The sequence below is a fragment of the Panthera onca genome, chromosome D4 (genome assembly GCF_046562875.1).
Source record: "Panthera onca isolate mPanOnc1 chromosome D4, mPanOnc1 haplotype 2, whole genome shotgun sequence".
NCBI classification, from domain to species: Eukaryota; Metazoa; Chordata; class Mammalia; order Carnivora; family Felidae; genus Panthera; species Panthera onca.
In genome coordinates, this window is record NC_138351.1 from 52,008,312 (window position 1) to 52,021,495 (window position 13,184).

Here is a 13,184-nt window from a genome sequence, read left to right on the forward strand (position 1 = left end):
AGAAGCATAGAAAATCTGATGATAGTGCATGCCCTTCCCCAGAACAAAAGAAAAAATTTGTAGTTCAAGAAAGAAGGAATAATAAATCCATTGATGCCTTCCAGTGGTAAATAGGTTATTTGCAAAGTAAGATTAGCTCCTAGAAAAGTTCCATAGCTGAACCTTTCTATCTGTTCTCCTTTAAGTGCTCACAAGTGTGGATTGCTTCTCTAAGTATCATTGTGCATGCATGGAGCTTCAAGGCTAAACAGCAGAACTGGGGAGGGACCCTGGTTCTGTTGTGTCAACTATCTGAAGCATCAGGATGTAGAAGTATCTTTTGTAGGAGCCAGAAAAGATATCAGGTGTTAGTCTAGGAAAGAAATTGTCTAGAAGGGCAGAAGACAACTTTCCGGACCTTTTTTCCTACTACCTTTATTAAGCCCTTGTTCCTTTCTTTCCCTTGGCTTCACCCAAGAGCGTTGTGTTTTGCCCTTAGCCTGAAGTAAACAGACATTGTATTCTGTTCAACCTCTGATGTTAATTCTGCCTCTTAAGTCACCCTTTCGTCTTCTTCATCTTGCTCATATATCTCACACACATACATGCATGTGCACACAGACACACACACACACACAGACACATACACACATCCTACATTTTTACTCTGGAAGCTCTATCATAATGCTCGGGGTCTATTCCTAATTTTGCATCTCTGTCATGCAACACAGGTTTTACTGTCAAAAAAATGTTGGAATGAATGCAGGTGTGCTAGATATGAAATGAGAAATAGTGTTTCATATTTATAGGAACACCGACTGAAATACCTGAAGTCTAAAGAAGAAAAAAAAACAGACTAACTGTACCAAGAGGAAGAGAGGAGATGCCAGTATGATAAGTGTGTCTTAGTCCAGTCAGTCTGCCATAACCAGATACCACAGACTGATTGACTTAACTAACAGAAGTTTATTTTCTCATAATTCTGAAGACTGAGAAGTCCAAGATCAAGATGCAGGCTTATTTGGTTCCTGGTAAGGATTCTTTTCCTTGCTCATAGTCAGCTGCCTTCTCACCTCAACGGTGAAGAAAAAGAGAGAACTCTGGCGTCTCTTCCTTTTCTTATAAGGACACAGGCCCTATCGAGTTAGGGCTCAAACTTATGACCTCATTTAACCTTTATCTCCTCCTCATATGTCCTATTTCTAAATACAGTCACATGGGGGATAGGGCTTCAACACATGAATTTTAGGAAAACACAATTCATTCCATAGCAATATGCCTATTTAGTGAATCTCTGACAGATGTTCACAAACTCAGTGCTTTTATGTTCAAGTGTTTCCCAGCTTTTTTACATCCATTATCAGCTTTTAAAATGTCATGCATTAGGCATGTGGGCAGTGCTCTAGGGACTAGTGGTTTGTTGCACTGCAAGAGTCTGCACAATGACCTACAAAGAGGCTTGCTGTTTAAGCCAGATGACCTACATTTGAAGTCTAGTTTTGACACTCCCACTTTTGGGCAAGTAAAGTTATTTACATTCTCAGTGCTCATCTATAAGATAGAGATAATACATCCTGCCATGTTGTTGTGAAGCCTGAAGGAGTGACATGTATGGAAACATTTGAGGTACAAAAGATGTTCTACAAGTACACGGCTTTTAGACTTCATTCAATCTAGTCACTTGTCTCAGCAACCATCAAGATTTCATTTCTTATTGGTAGTGTGCTGATAATTGGCATTTACTGTGTGCCAGACAGTGTTATAAGTCACTTTAAGTTTATGTCGTATCTAAATTAATCTTCACAAACATGAAGTAGCTGTTATTATTACTCTCAAGAAACAAAGTCAGCTTCTACCGACATAGAAGAACCTAGTGGCTATTGTTCAGCCTATTCAGAGACAGAAAAAAAGCTAGAATATGTAAGACAAGAAGTCCCTAAATTCTGAGAAACTACTTAAAATTTTTCTTAAGTTTCTTTATTTATTTTGAGAGAGGCAGAGAGAATGTAAGTGGGGAGGGGAAGAAAGAGAGAGAAAAAGAGAGAGAGAGAGAGAGAGAGAGAGAGAGAGAGAGAGAGAGAATCCCAGGCAGGGTCCACACTGTCAGTGCAGAGCCCGGCATGGGACTCAAACCCACAAAACCATGAGATTATGACCTGAGCCAAAATCAAGTCAGATGCGCAACTGAGCCACCTAGGTGTCCCAAGAAACTACTTTTGATTTCATTGAGATTCCTAAGATTATGGAGGAAGGTGGCTGGCATTAACAACCTCTAATGACTGCCCCTACTTCTGAAAGGGGTGGTCTGTTAGTTTCCTATTTCTACTGTAACAAGAAGCAAGACCATCGTCACCACAGTAAACCAAAACCAAGCACAACCTGAAATAGGAGAGAGGGGTGGGGGCAGAGACTATGAGGAAACAAACACCAAGTCTATAAGGAAGTGAATGGAACAAACATGCAGAAAAGAGGCAGAGATTTAGGATGTCCTTCATTAACAAGCTCTTTATTCCTTATTAGATACCTTTCAAACTCCTGCTTCTTGCAACCAGAACAGTTTTAATTAGAAGCATGCTTGAGCAGGGTGGAGGCTGTACCTGAAAAATCCTCCACCTACCCTAAAACCCCATGAGAGCATGGAAAGGGGTTGTTGCAGGCGTCACAGAGGATGGGAGGCTTGGAGGGTAAAAGATAAAGAAACTACAGGCATGGACAGAAGTCCTAAAATCCAGGACTGCAGGGATTTCATACTATCCCCATATGTACTGGAGTTTCCCTACTCAATAATTTGTTGTCATGTTTCTGCTCTCCCAATTCCAGCATTGCTGTGACCAAAAAACAAACAAACAAACCCAAAAACACAGCTCTGGTTCCTGTGAAGTTCTGATGGCTGAAATGCAGTGAAAACAGCATCTACACCATGGCATCAGCTGCCACTGCTATATCTGACGTTACTGAGTATTCACCAGGTACTGTGCTAAGCACTTTCCCTGCATTATCTCACAGAGTTCATACAAGAAGCCTACAAAGCAGAAAGTAGTATTATTTTCATTGTAAACATCTTAACATTGAGGTAATCTTAACCTACATGCTGAATGTTTCTGTGATGGAAATACATTAATCCTTTTAACATAAATCCATAATAAAACTAACACATTTACAGGCAGAAAAAGGAGCTTTGGAGAGAAATTTTAGGGAAGGATAGAGAAAGGAGTTCCAAGGGTTTGCAGTGATGAAAATGTATGGTCTGGCTTCAATTCATTGTCTTTAGGCATGAATTTCTTTAATTTTTTTTTTCCCCTGAAGCTTTCTTCTAGCTCCAACTCCTTTTTTTCAGTCTGACAGAAATGTCTTGCTTTTTCATCTTCTACAAATGAATGTTAAGGAAAAGAATACTGGCTGAAATACTGCCTTTTGCCTATGGCCTATAGCTCACATGCATTCATGGACTGCGGAAACAGGGGCTTGGGGCAGATGCCAACTCCTGGAGTCCAGCATATGTCATTCCAAGCTTGAAACTCTTCTCTTTGACTGTGGTTATTAGAATCAGCCTCTAGGTGCTCACCTGTTTTAAACTATTTTTTAAGTTTATTTATTTATTTATTTTGAGAGAGAGAGAGAGAGAGAGAGAGAGAGAGCGAGCATGAGCAGGGTAGGGGCAGAAAGAGAGGGAGACAGAAAATCCCAAGCAGGCTCCATGCTGTGAAGTGCAGGGCCCAACATGGGGCTCCAACTCATGAACTGTGAGATCATAACCTGACCCGAAAACAAGACTTGGGCACTTAACCAACTGAGCACCCCCAGGTGAAGGCCTTAATTCAGCAGAGGCAGTTTCCCCTTCAAAGATTCTCTTTGATTATAGTTTTAAAGACAGCTTAAAGATTTCAAATGTTTATTTTATATATGTAAAAATGAGACATGTTAGGATCATTGGAGTTTATCAGTGAATGAAAGTGGGAAACCATGGAGCATCCAATAATACACTACTGAAGTCACTGCTTCACCTGCTTCACATTGCCCACATTCTTCCTTTCCATTCTGGAAAGATGTGGAAGATCACTTTCCTTAAAATGCATTTATATCTGCTATTTTCTCTTATATGGCAGGACCATACTGTGAGGCAGAGAGCTGAACTCTAGGGGAGTGGAAAATTGGAAAGTGAGATATAACAGGAGAAAAAAATTAAAAAAATATATTCTTCTTGTTGAGGCTTTAAAAGATATCACCAACTTTCTGGCTTGTACATGGAAGCCAGGAGACCATAACATGAACAACCCATCCACTGCCAGGAAAAGAAGGTACATTTTGAAGAGAGATGCAGAGGGGATAGGACCATCTGTGAACCACCAGTCCAATCTAGAAATGCCATACAATGCAAGTACTTTGACATACAGGCCTTTTAACGACAGAATGTTTATTAGAGTGTTTCAGTTTTGGGGTGTCTGGGTGGCTCAGTCAGTAGGAGGCTGACACTTGATTTCAGCTCAGGTCATGATCTCAGGGTCATGGGATCGGTACTGACACTGGAGCCTGCTTGGGATTCTCAGTCTCTCTCTCTCTCTCTCTCTCTCTCTCTCTCCCTCTCTTACTCTCTCTCTTTCAAGATAATACATAAACTTCTTAAAAAAATAATGTTTCAGTTTTACTCTGTGTATAACTAGTGAGGAAATAGTTTTCACTGATTTATTTAGTCTAGTATGTATATATTAAGAATCTCCTGTATACTGTGCCTGGTGTGTTTTATCTTGTTTAGCCACTAGTAATTTCCTTTATCTTTAGGGAGTATAAATTATTCACTTAAAGTCAGAAAATCTTAACTTCTTTATCCACCTACTTTTTCAATGGCTAAAATCCAGGGCTAGTATAAAAGTTAGCTGGTTTCTACAAACTCTGCTTAAAGATTTTACTAATCCTTTAAAGTCTACCAAGCTAAGGGAAATCATATCCAAATGAAAGAAATATATAATGTAAAAAGTTGACATTTTTTTGTTTAAAATAAAGACAATAAAATAAATATTTGCTAAGGTATTGGTGTGGATGCACTAATCAAGGGCTTACCAAGGCTAACTTTTTATAGACAAACAGAACAATTAAAAAATGCATATACCATGTTTCTGTTAAGTTATTCCAAGGGCCATTTTCTTGGTAGAGGATTTGGATTAATTAGGGTGACAGCTGCTTGGTGTGAGCTACAACATTTCTAAAATGAGAACCCACTCAGAATTATGAGCTTTCATCCCTGCATTAATTGTAAACATGCAAAAAAAGAAATGTTCCATTCTTAAAGATGGAGAAGTAGACCGAAATCAACACGTAATAGGTCAGAATAGAACTATGCGAAATGACTTGCTTTCAGGTTACAAAATGCCACTCGTTCATGAGACTTTATACATGCCATTCCTTCTTTGTCCCACATCACTTGCTCTGTTTCTCTTTCCATCACACACACACACACGCATGCACACACATGCACACACACACATACACACACTCTACATAAACATGCACTTCTTCAAACTATCACACAACTGTCTCATTTCAGTTTAAATGTAACCTCATACAGGGAGATGACTCTGATTTAAGTCTATTATTATGTGCTTCTCTTAGTTTCTCTCACTGCATCCTACACTTCCATCACAACACATGCCATACTGTAGATGACTGCCTGAACACATGTTTGTATCTTCCAATATACCATACATTCTGATGAAGTAGGAACCATATCTACACATACTTAGTCCATCTCTGATTCATAAAAGAAACTCACAAACTGGCTATGAAGTTAGTGCTTCAATGAAGAAATGTTAAAGAATGACTTGTAAGTTATAATGAAGTTTATTGAATGGATGAACATATTTAGTGACACAATGTGTCAGTCAGTTGAGGTGAGAGGAGGGTAGGCTGATTAATGACAGAATGAGAAAAATAACAGTCCACAGAGGCAAAGAGCCCTTCCAAACTGTCCCTAGGAGAAGGGGCACCCTCAGCAAAGCTTCATCCTTCTGGTTCTGCCAGTGGATGTGTGTTCATCATTGAAATGAGTGAGTTAAACTTCCTAAACCTGATATCACTGGACATTTGAATCATATAACAAACTCTTGTGGATCTGGTTCCAGGTGCTCCAAAGCAAACTTATGCTTATAAATCAACTATAAGGGGTTATGATGAGAGATTATTCTATGAGAGAGAGAGAGACAGAGGGAGAGAACCTTACTCTTATGCTCTAGGCACTTATGAATCAGATTCCTGGGCCTGCAGAACAGAGAGCAAGACCCTAGACTAAGGTAAATTCATGAAAGTAATGCCTGTAATGGCCTGTACATATGTCTGACCAACTGGGAATTTTGACAAAGCAATTCTGTCTGGTCACATCATTCAAACTTCTATATTAAAAGCTAAGCAAAGCAGAAGCCCTCCAAACAGTAGCCTTTGAAATAGAAAAACAAATAGAAACCCATTAATTTGCTAATTGCTCTATATATCCTGTTATTGTTAGTAATTTAAAAGTTTTATTGAGCATAGAGTATGCCTAATTCTTAATTATGCCACAAGGAATATAGATGATGTGTTAAGTAATGTTTTTAAAATTCAGGATTTATTAAAATTTTTTAACGCTTATTTATTATTGAGAGACAGAGAGAGACAGAGCATGAGCAGGGGAGGGGCAGAGAGAGGGGGAGACACGGAATCTGAAGCAGGCCCCAGGCTCTGAGCTGTCAGCACAGACCCCCACACAGGGTTCGAACTCACAAACTGTGAGATCATGACCTAAGCTGAAGTCGGATGCTTAACCAGCTGAGCAACTCAGGTGCCCCAAAGTCAGGATTTATTTTATGGAAAAAATTGTCATGCATTCTGAATTAACTTATGTCAAATTACACTATTATTTGGTCAGATGGGAATTGTTAATCCTTAAAGTCCTTACACAACTATATAAAAAAAGAACATTTAAAAATTAAATGCAGGGGTGTTTGGATGGCTCAGTCAGTTGAGCGTCAACTCTTGATTTCAGCTCATGTCATGATCCCAGGGTCATGGTATTGAACCCCACCTTGGGCTCTGCTTGGGATATTCTCTCTCTTTCTCTCTTTCTCCCTCTCCCTCTGCCCCTCTCCCCCACTTGCCCTATATCTCTTCCAAAAATAAATAAAATAAAATAAAATAAAATACATTATTAAAAAGTAAATGCACATAAGACTGAAAATTCAATTAAATTCAAATTAACAAAATAAAGGACAATTAATGATATTACTATTTTGAAAGTAAAACCACTATTTGTTACAAAAACACTAAAACATGGAAGTGATTGTTAAGGAAGTTTTTTTTTTTCTCTTTCACATGTGTATACTGTCTGGTTTATGCAATGTTAGCTCAGGGAGAAAGAGAGACAATGAGAATAAGGGGCAGGGGGAAGACAAAGATGCCTTGTCTATTTTGTTAATCACTCTATCCTTGATGTAAGATGCCTGCACATGGTAATTGCTTGATAAAACCTTGTACATTTAATAAAAAATAAATTTTCTGACTGCTTTTCATTATTTAAAATTCTGTGTAGCCATTGCTGATGCAGTGGCATTGTTTTGCATTTACTTAGTGGTAAAGCTTCATTTTCCTATTCAGTAACTTTCTGTCCTTTATTCATTAGTCTGGAGCAATAAGATTATTATTATTTGGTATTATTGTAAATTCAAACATGGTCAAATATGGTCAAACAAGCAACAAGGCTATTATAATGCGGTCATCAAGATCCAAGTTATACATATATTCTTATTTTCAAACCATGGGGCAAAACTATAACCAGAGTTCTGGATTGGACCTTGGAACAGAAAAGAACATTAATGAAAAAACTGGTGAAAGACAGGCCAGAGTTTAGTCAATAGTAATGAACCAGTTTTGGCTAATGTGCCATAGCAACATATGAAAATAACATTAGGGGAGACTGAGGAGCATAGCGAAATCTCTATAATATCTTTGAAATGTTTTGGCAAAGATACATGTACCTCAATATCTTAAAACTTGTTTTTTTTTAAAAGTAAAGACAAAATTTAAAAAAATTTTCTTTGGTATTCTCCAGTGTCCCCAGAGTTTTATGTCAATTCTAGAAATACTGTGCAAATCATGGTTCTTTCACAAAGCAATCTATAATCCAGTTGAGACAAAGGAGACACAAACTAATCTGAGAACAGATAAGTGATATTGAATAGAAGTACAGTAAGATACCAGAGAAAAAGGGATGTGGGTATATAAACTATGGTCATCAGATAAGACTTCATGGACCTCTTGAGGTGGAAACTGATTTTGTTGATATATACATGCTTCAGATAGGTAGGGGGCAGAGAAAATATTCCAGGTAGGGGAACAGGATGAGGGAGAGTATGGAAGAAGACATGATGACAGTGGATGAAAGGACTAAAACTGGACAGGAAGTAAGGATTAGAAAAGAATGAAATGTAAGATTAGATAAGGTAACTGAGGTTTGACAGTGGTGGGCTATGAAGCTGAGATGGTTGATTAGCTCTGAAGAGGAGTAAATTACATCTGACTGTGCTTTGAGGTCCATGAGGGCAGCAAATGAGTCTTATTCATCTCTTTGTGCTCAGAAACCAGCACAGAACTAGATGCAAAGAGTATTTCTTAATGTGGGGCAAATAATTTTGCACATACATCTTTGCATACATTTTCATTATAAATTGAGATCACTTCCTAGAAGTAGGATTTCCTGGATATATATAATCACTAATACCTATTGGCAGGTGGCTTTCTATTGTGTAAGGTGACTATCTGGCCACACCCGCATCAGTGAGTGTATTGAGAAGAATTCAATTCACTCTACGCATTCCATGTATAGCAGGTTTTAACATAGGGAACTTGAGGCTTACATATCATTGGAAGGTCCCAGAAAGCAAATTTGACTGTCATCCAAAATCTCAACCTATAGCAACACCATCTGTGGTTCTCAGTAGGTCACCTAGAAGCTTCTTTGAGCCTCAATAACCTCTGACGACACCCACAAACTATTTCAGTCTGCAGCCTAATGCAGATGATCTTCAAGAGGCTAACCCTGAGGCCACTTCAAAGTCTACACCTGCCTTGTGTCTAACTGTAACTGCCTCCAGAGAAAATTGTCCCCTCTTTCTTTTCTTCCTTCCAAAGCTCTCCCAAGTTCCTCTCATTGGCAGACTGGGACATGGAGCCACAGGAGAGGGAGGTTCTTAGAAATATAGTTTTAACCTCTCCATGATTCAGACAATCCAATACAACATCTTCAATGAAACACTGGTAACCTAATGAATGGATGTCATTGTTGTAGAAATTTTATTACCACTCATGTAATATAAATGATATATCAAATATTTAAAAATCTGCTTTATAATGTAATGACTATGAGATAAGATCCTAGTTCAGGGACAGTCTCACTTCTGGACCATATGTGGTAAGTCATTAGGGCAAACACTGAGTTAGTTATGGTTAGTCTAAGGAGGGTTCCAGATCTAGTTCACTCTTATTAAGGTGTTTATTTCTAGATCCTCTCCATCTCAGACACTTGATCTGTAGATGACCTGTATTATCTCCAATAACTCTAAGCTATACTGGATGAAGCTTCTGGTTTGGTCTCAGCCTAGGTTCCAGTTCTGATAGTGAAGGTTAAGGGGCCAAAACGCCTGTGAATATATTGATATCACATCCTCAGTATGAAGACAAACATCTTAAGGGCAGGAATGACACAACCTTCACTCTTACCTGTCTTCCAAAGTGAGAGAGAGAGGCGGGGCGGGGGGGAGAGCGAGCTATGTGTCACTTTCTGGTTGAAAATATTTTTCCATGGCATCTCCTAGTATTAGAGATAAAACTCTAACTCTTCAGTATTGCATTCAAAAATCTTCACACCTAACCTTCAAACCTGTCTTTCAAACTCATCTCCTACTAGCTCGTCATGTGCCTTCTGCAGTCCAGTCACAAGCACTCCTTTGTTGTGCTTCTGTATGGATGCCCTCCTAGGATGTTCTTACCTGGAAGATTTTCTCCTCCAAAAAAATTCCATCTGAGATTTCACAGAAATCTCAATATACCAGCCTCCTTGAAACTTCCCCCCAAAACAACCTCTTTTCCCTAAATTAATTGTGACCCTTATTTCTACAGCACCACAGAACTTTGTCTATTTATCTATAGTAGCAGTTTTCATACCAAATTTAAATTGTTTAGATAAGATGCATATCTTCTCTATTAGATAGCTATATCATTAAGGGTGAAATAACCTACATTTTACTCTTAGGATTTCTATCACCACGTAGATTATGCTCAATAAAGGTTTAATTGCCTGAATTTAATAAAATGGCTGACATTTGTATAATACTTTAGAGTTTACAAAATGCTTTTGCATGCATTCTTCCAATTAATTCTTACAACAACCCAATGAGGCAGATATTTTTATTATTTCTATATTGCAGATAAGGAAATTAAAGCTCAGGAATATTTAGGATCTGTTCAGCACACCAAAGACTCACCACAAATGCTTCCTGATTGATGGCTTAATGTAGACAAGTGCTCACTGCTGTCTGTGCTTTTATAGGAAACAAAAACACAGGCAGTCTTCATTCTTGAGCTTGGTGTCAGTGGCCTGTGCTTCACATATGCTATTCCATCATTAAAAACACAATAATCACATTTTCAATCTTTCCTTACAACTCCGCACACAAATATGAGTCAAGATATGGTTCTGGCCTCATCTTTCTTACCTTTCTTGTAAAAGTAGCACCATAATACTCACTTGCCAAGCCTTCTGAATCTAATATAATTAGGTAGCATTTGCAAAGTCCTAAGCATCCCTTAAAATTTAGGAGTTGTATAAATGCAAATGTTATTATGGAAAGGTGGAGATGGCACTACCAAATGTACATTTCTTATTTCAACATGAAGGATTCCTTCTGTTATCTTCTGATAATATTTTACCACTGTGCTGCGTATTTAGATACAATTAGAGACAGCTTCATAATGGATGGGGATTTGAGTACACATATGAACAGAAACAGGACAGAAAACTTGGGGTATAACTAGCTTGTTGCAATAGGGCTTACAAAAAGTTCTGAATCAGAACTGGCCAAATTTCTAAAAGATTTTTCACTCTGTATCCCAGTCACTCCCAGGGCTTCTAGGGAATTAATTTATTCCTTCTAGTTGTCTAACATCAGATGCTTCAGGAACTTCTGGGTTAACATGTATATGTTCAAATCCCCAATCCACTGCTAACTTCTATGCACCTTTCTGAGCCCCAGCATCTTTCTCTGTTAAGTGGAAATAAAAGAAGTAGGTACCTGTCTCATAGGATTCTTTTGTAGATTACATGTAATGATGAACGTAAACCTTGGCTTAATGCTTGAAACATATTAAATGTCAAAAAATATTATGATTTACAGTGGTGGCAATAAAATAAGAGAAGCAATAAAAAGAATGGCTTCAGAATTCTAAGGGACCAGGTGTCCTCTTGGGCATTTCAACATATTCTTAAAAGAACTTTCTGAGGTAATTTTCAGCAGCATCCCCATTTTACAGGCCAGAAAACTCCAGCCCAAATCGTGGGTGATTTGGAGGTCTCACTATGCACTATTGACACTGCCAATATAAATGGCCTGTGACTTATGATGGTTCGGCTTCATATTTTCACTTTATGATGGTGCAAAAACAATACCATTGAGTAGAAAACACACTTTGAATTTTGATCTTTTCCCAGACTAGTGATATGCTGTAAGATCTTCTCTCATGATGCTGGACAGTGACAGCAGGCCTTGGCTCCCAGGCAGCCACACGATCGCGAGGGTCAACAACTGATATGCTTACAGCCATTCTATACCCATACAACCATTCTATTTTTCACTTTCAGTACAGTATTCAATAAATTCCATGAGCTATTCAACACTTTAGTTTAAAGTAGGCTTTGTGTTAGATGATTCTGCTCAAATAATGGTATTGTAAGTGTTCTGAGTGCATTTAAGGTAGGCAAATCTAAACTATGATGTTCAGTAGGTTAGCTGTATAAAATGCATGTTTGACTTACGATATTTTCACCTTATGATGAGCTTACTGGGACATAAGCCTATCATAAGTCAAGGAAGATCTGTAATTCATTTATTCTACAGCCAACCACTTATTCTTTGCTTTTTCGTTCTTCTTTTTTAAAAGGGGGCATCTGTTTTAGACCTCTTAATCTCCACCAAGTGTTCTGAAGTCATACAAAAAACTATGCAAATTAAGATTTTTCTTCCTTTTACTGCCCTCTGGACAGATCCTGAAGCCTTGGGGCCATGAAGCCCACTTGTAAATCATTGCCAACAATCAGCCTTCCATCACTTTATCTCTGCCTTGCTCCCTGAGCTTTAACAGGCTGAAACTGATTGGCACAGTGCTATCTGCCTGACACTTCAGGGCATAAACCATAGGGTGAAATCAAGCTGCAGACACTAGCAGATCCCGCAGTGTTATGATAAAACTTAAATTACAACTCAGAGAAGACAGTGTATACGTTATATTAAAATGTCTGGGCTCTTAGTCTTGCTCTTAAATAGCAAGAGGAAACTTGAAACCACAGCTTACAGTCTCACTGAACTTGTAGGATTAAATGTTGCATATGAATGGAATACACATTCAAAATATATAGCAAACGGCAATAGATACTTCTGCAAAAACTTGCTAAATATTAAATATGGATAAAGGCTCTCAGTTAATTTACACACCAGAGATGTTTTGATTTTAAAGTACTACAAGCATTAATATTCATTACAGAAATAAGATTTGATAAGCAAAGAAGGAACATGCACAAAGCGTTGGTGATAACAGGAAATTATCTTCTCAATGTTTAGAGAACATTTTGCTCTCCATCCTCACAAGTTAGAGTTGACACTGAAAGTTATGTTCCCTCTAGACTGTGGGTTTTCTTCTATAAATGTGCTCTTTTCATAGCTGGATTCTTGTGTTTTTATTCTAGTGATGACAATATAATTGATTCTAGTCAAATTCATATTATGGATGTTATTATTGATAGCTGGAGGGTTTCCAATCCAAGAAACTTTCCAGTGGGAAAGAGGAGTCAAGTGAATAATCTAGTGCAGCAAAATTACTTCTATTAGTTTCTTTCTAAGTTGGAAATGATACATACTCCACTTTCAATTTTTCTGAATCCATGCTCCATTGAGCTATATCGGTTTTCACCT

General features: G+C 38.1%; 1 protein-coding gene across 9 annotated transcripts in view; it reads right to left on the bottom strand.

Moving 5' to 3' along the window:
- Positions 1 to 13,184, bottom strand: part of LINGO2 (leucine rich repeat and Ig domain containing 2) — a 1,156,543-nt gene that overhangs the window by 196,476 nt on the left and 946,883 nt on the right. The window lies entirely within an intron of this gene.